This window comes from Patella vulgata, chromosome 7 (genome assembly GCF_932274485.2).
Source record: "Patella vulgata chromosome 7, xgPatVulg1.2, whole genome shotgun sequence".
Lineage (NCBI taxonomy): Eukaryota > Metazoa > Mollusca > Gastropoda > Patellidae > Patella > Patella vulgata.
The window spans coordinates 36,960,673-36,966,672 of NC_065885.2; the positions used below are offsets into that span (position 1 = coordinate 36,960,673).

Sequence of the window (6,000 nt, forward strand, 5' to 3'; positions counted from 1 at the left end):
TAAAATCAGTTGTCTTTTTTGTCATTCAGGAATACTAATTATAGTCCATGGACGAAAAGTTCATAGTCTGGGATGTCTTATTGGTGGAGCCATTTTGGCATCAACGCCAGCAGTGGCTATTGTTGGTGTCTGTATAGGCTTCTTTATTCGAAGACGACGCCGGAAATCGACCGGAAGTGTAGCGTTGAACACACAACGTATTTGAATTTCAAAATGTGCTAGAATCAGCTTACTGTGATTTGACTCTTATTATTGTTGTTATTAATGTCAACATGGTTTCTGAAAGGTGTCGCTTGACATTATTTCAGTATTCAGTGCTCATGTACAGGAAACAGACTGTCGATCATATTGATCTGATTGTCATCAAACAAGATGGAGGTCAATCTCGCAACAAACTGTAAAAGACAAGATGGCTATTTCGTCTTAACATCGTTTCATGATCAACGAAATGGTTTTCAAGTACGTGAATGGAGTCTAAACGAGATTTATGCTTTGTCTGTCTCAAGGAGATTTTTGTGAAAGTAACTTAAATGTGAAATGTCATGGACGCAGTGTTGAGTTATATCCAAATGTGTATCATCAACGAAGACAGTTTGTTATGTAATTTGAATTGGGGCTGACTTTATAATCCATTAAAAAAAAAATCATTATTTCCTTTAAATGAAGGAAACTCACCCACCCACTCACTCACATGCCGCCAGGGTAGTATTATTTACGATAATTAGAACAAATGGATCTCGGAACATTTTTATGGAAGACAAAAGATTCTGAAACTACTGGTTGATATTAACATTCATTATTGTAAATACTCGATAAACTTGAACTTCGTATTGACGTAATCAAAATTGTTTTGTATGTGTGGCACTCTATAGTCGATAGTTTTCGTTTTTAATTGTATATCATAATTCAATATTTGAACCATGTCATTTAAGATCAGGCCATCACCTGAAAATGGTATTAAATCTATTGATGTTAATGAAAGACACAGACAAGTTTATAGATGTCAGTGCTCAATTATTTGTAAAGGATACAGTTTCTAGTCGTGTGAATTGAAATGTTTGTATTACCGTTTAATATTTCGCTTTATATTTAATATTTTGTCTCGTATTATGAACAATTTTCGGGAAATAATCGTCGTTCTAACTGACCTTAACATTATGGTTTTTGTTCATAATAGCTACACCATGCGTGATTCAATAGCGATGAGACTCTAAAAGTATTTTACGGAAATAGACCCAATTAATACGCCTGTTTACTTTATGACGCGATTAATACTTATAACCTACTATATATTTATTTTCTAAAATCAATTGAAACAAGTATGATTAGTTATACGGAACAATTTTGGGTATATTTTGCTGTCTTTTTCAAATGACAAAAGGTTTCCATAAGAAACTGGTTTTTATTTGTACGGTATCTATCTAGTCAGTTGAGAATACGAGTGTTTTGATTATACCAAATGTTTGTGTTTTTTTAGTCATTGTTTTGAGAGTGCATGTCGAAAGTGAATACAAAGATATAGTGTGTTGATGGAATGTGTTTAGCTGATGAAAGATATTATCTGAAGGGACACTCACTGGTTTTTCCTATGAAGACTTTTCGAAAATCCTTAAAATTCAAAATGATTCTGGATTCAATCGGTTTATGATTAATTTATTTACGATTTGTTTCTTCAAACCTTTTATAGTAAAGTAAAATTATAACTCCTGCAAAGGCACCACAATCAATGTACAAGACATAAGCGATTATCAATATGCCCCCATTTCCTTCATTAATAGTATATTAACAGAAATAATAGTCATTAAGCGAAAAACCAAGTATCTCTTCAGAATATGCATCTGATAACGAAATGTATGTGATTTATTAAAACATTTTAGTACTTATCCTTATTTATAAATTGGTAAGCAAATTATATATGCCGCTTTCTTAAAACGAGTAAAGCGAAAACCAGAAGCTTATACATATACGTCAGTATACATTTGTACATTAATACAAGGATTCTTGTACTTAGTCACAATGTCATATCATCTGCCTCCCTCAAGGTGACTTATGGTGAACGTAAGAAGGGACTATTTTAAGACACGGGGTCATGCCAAGTGCACTAATCAAATGAGAACATTGTTATCTGTCAACACTTTACACTCTTATCTTTGTGCAATATAAGACCGATTTAATTACGGTATTCGAACATGATCCCTACTTTTAACCTAACTGTTTATGCCAGTAGTAAATAACATGTACACAATGTTTTACTGGTGGACAACAACAGGAGGAAATGAGGTCCACTAGCGCGTGAAGTATGCCCGGGGCATTCAAATCTTGGTGATACCTAAAATCATCTTGATATATTCAATGACTTTCAGTGCAGTTATTTCCTAAATACAATTTAGTACTGCTATGGATTTAAATTTTATGTTATTTTCTAAGCTGATTCTGGAGATAAGAATTTATAGATGGAAATGTAAAAAAAGCAACTTCTAATGTTTATAGAAGAGTCAAGTTAATATCGAGAATAACAGCTTGATCAATTTTGATCCTCATTAAAGTTATGATATGAAGAACTGGCATCAGCTTTCATATGTAAGACATATTTAGATGCTAAACTCCAGAATTATGATAAGAAACGCCAACATCAGAGAACTAGTCTTTCAAGTAATGCTTTCAATCAATGTTTCTGGGGTATTTAGGCCACAACAGAGAATATCCTCTGTCTGTCGACATTTATGAATTTACATATAAATGACAAGCAAAGGGATTTGGTCCTTTGTTATTATTTTATATAAACAAACAATTATATACTGATGATTGATTTGACCGCCAAATAATTCCCTGTTATGTTTTAGTAAATAGGATTGTAAGAAAGATGATATTTATTATGAATTATGTAGTCTTTTTACTAATCGATTTCATTTAAATATCTTAAGGATGATTACTAAAATGTTATTTTAATTTATAATTCATATGATTCAGTTCCTCACATTTCAATACATTCCTTAATAATACTTATAGAATAACTGACCAATTATGTTTATTCAGGGCGATATTAGAAGCCTAAAAAATTTTTTAAAGCTCAGAATATATCATTACACTTCTATTATGTAATCATAATCCTTTTTTATATAAACAAGACAAAGTCATTATTTTCTCTTTTATCTGTATATTTTATTCACTTTAGCGTATGTTGACGCCATTTTACTACATCATTAAAGTTTTATCGCTATAATGGCCCATTTGTTATTCATCCAAACGTAATCCATCAAAAATATGCTGATTAAAATATTACTCGTGATGAATTTTAATATTATCATGTATTTGTGGTTTTGCTTATGTTAAGTGTATACGTAATTTGTTATTGTACATAAATTATAATATTAATTATTTAAATGAACTGATTGTTTTACATTTTAATCTTTTGTCATGGCTGACTGTGAAATTAAAACCATCGGTCAACAGAAAGGTTTGGTTGTCTTGGTAACACGAATGCCGCTGATTATGACAAATAAAAAGGATTAAAAATATATACCAGATTATTTTTCATTTATTCCCCTAAATCATATGAACTAAGAAAGGATCACGTTATTGTTTCATTGACAGTATTGTTTTACTTACTAAGCCATTGTGCGTTATGTTAAGTGCCAGTCAGTCTCCAAGGCCTCATCTTTGTATTTATAGGCCCACAGTTAATTTAAGATAAGTCAATAGTGTAACAAGAAGTCTTTATCAAAACAGTATTGATTTTAAGAAATTATCATTGTGAATTTATCATTTTAATGGGTTTTTTTTATGGAAGAGAATAATAAATGCTTTAAAACCTAAGTTGGTTCATTTTTATACGCCCACAATGAAATGTTGTCGTAAAATGTCGTCGCCCCCGTCCGCCCGTCCGCCCGGCGTCCACAATTGCTTGTGGACACTCTAGAGGCTAAAGTTAATATCCGATTGACTTTAAATGTATACACAGTGTTTAAGGCCATGAGACGAACACGCCTATTGATTTTCAGCGATTTCCAATAATTACTGCCAGAGTTAAGGCCCTTGATAATTACTGCCAAAGTTATGGCCCTTGATCACTTTGAAAATCTTGTGAGGCTCTAGAGGCTAAAGTTATCATTCGATTGACTTAAGATTGATATATACACAGAGTTTAAGGTCTTGAGACGAACAATTATATTGATTTTCAATGAATTTTGATAACTTGAACAACTAAATCCATGATATTAAATGTTTCGTACACCAAACGTTAGCATGGGGCAGAACTTTATAAAAACCAAACAAATTCAAATGATTTTCTGATAATTACTTAATGAGTTGTTACTCTTAATCAGATTTTAGTGTATTATAAATGTTTCATTACCGAAAATGTAAAAATATGCGACAACTCTTGTTGACTGTCGGACGATTTAGATGCTGTGGGCGTATGTTTCGTTGCCTGGCAACCTGTCTTTTAGTTTTCATTACCATTGATGTCCCAGACTTCTGTGTAGCGATCTTCACGAGGTTGACAAGTAGCATTGGTTTCTGAAAACCAAAGATCACACTAGAGAATGGTGACGGGGCATCATTGCTAAAACTGGGCTGGTTAAAATACTGGTATCCACAGACGCAAGGTTGCCAAAATAAAAGAAAAGACATGACTATCGACCCAAAGAGTATTCAAATTAGTGTACGTGGACTTTACCTTACCAGGAGAAGGTACCAAACTATTGACACAGTCGCGCACCAGGAAAAGCCAGCTTACTCTTTCCAGAACATTTGAAACCTCAAACTATTTATATCTCACAACTAAATCCATCATTGCAGGACAACCATACGACCTGATTAGAATCAAGTGAGAATTATACCGATTAAACAAACAATCACAACTTCTGTTCGTCTAAAGAATTATATTTCCACAAAACACAATTATTCTGTCTCAATTTAATAATACTTGATAATTGTGTATTGTGGATATAGACTAGCATTAAAATAGTCGTAAGAGTACTATACATCTTGGGTTGCTGAAATTTGATAGCCCAGAAAAACCAGTCCGGGTTCGATATCAGCAGGCTATGTTTTCTTGAGCCGTGAAATATTAATGATCATTCAACCTAATATGGAAAAGAAGGAGAGTTACATTTCATTATGTACTTTACTGTAACAAAAGATACGGCAGTGGATAAAATAAAATTCAGGTGGGTTTTAAATGATTGTCTGAGAACTTTGTCAATATTTTCTATTCTTTTAAGAGTTATTAAACTTGTAAAAGCTTGTTTCGAATATACATTTTCAGAATACTATGGTGGCTGAAAGCGTCCATTTAGATCACGAGAATCGCCGTTACGCCAGCACGACAAAAAGGTCGCCGAAAAAGGCGCCGATTACTTTACGATATAAGAAGTTGAAAGTTAGTAACATGCGCAAAGGCTACTTTCATATTTTACTTCTTGTTAGAACATCAGAATGGAGATGTTGGATGAGTTTGAGATTCCGATCGTGATAAATGAACATTTTCAGTGACAATAGGGTAAATTAAAATGCATTGTGTTACAGACATTTGTACTTTCAAAAGGGGACTTTCGTGTTTTGAGGCTCGCGGGTCGTCTACACGCCAGTACGACGAAAAAGTCGCCAATAGTCGCCCTTTTCGTCATGCTGGCTTAACCGCGAAACTCGTGTTGTATCTAGAAACACGATGATCTAAATAGACGCTTTCAACCAACACAGAATACTGCAACATATAACTATATCATAAATTCAGAACATTTATAGAATAAAGATGGCTATTCTAGCATTAATATACTACAATTAAAAAAAATCACAAAATATCCACTAAAGATTACCAATGGTCAAGTGTCATAATGACATTTACCACAGCAGAGTAAATAAAAATTGTCGAAGGCAACTTTAGGGTCTAATATGAGCTCCTCCTTCTGGGGGAACTGTTAGCCTGTGGTTCCTGTTTTAATTAAAATTCTCAAGAGAAAAATAGGTTTATTTAACAGTATTTGTTTCGAAGAACAA

General features: G+C 33.1%; 1 long non-coding RNA gene across 3 annotated transcripts in view; it reads left to right on the forward strand.

Annotated features, from left to right (window-relative positions):
* The window catches only part of LOC126828741 (uncharacterized), a 30,667-nt gene extending 26,851 nt beyond the window's left edge, over nt 1-3,816 (forward strand). For all 3 annotated transcript variants that reach the window (XR_007683216.2, XR_007683217.2, XR_007683218.2), the window contains exon 3: nt 30-3,816. This is a non-coding gene — a long non-coding RNA (uncharacterized LOC126828741). The remainder of the gene's footprint in view (nt 1-29) is intronic.
* The last annotated feature ends 2,184 nt before the right edge of the window (nt 3,817-6,000 follow it).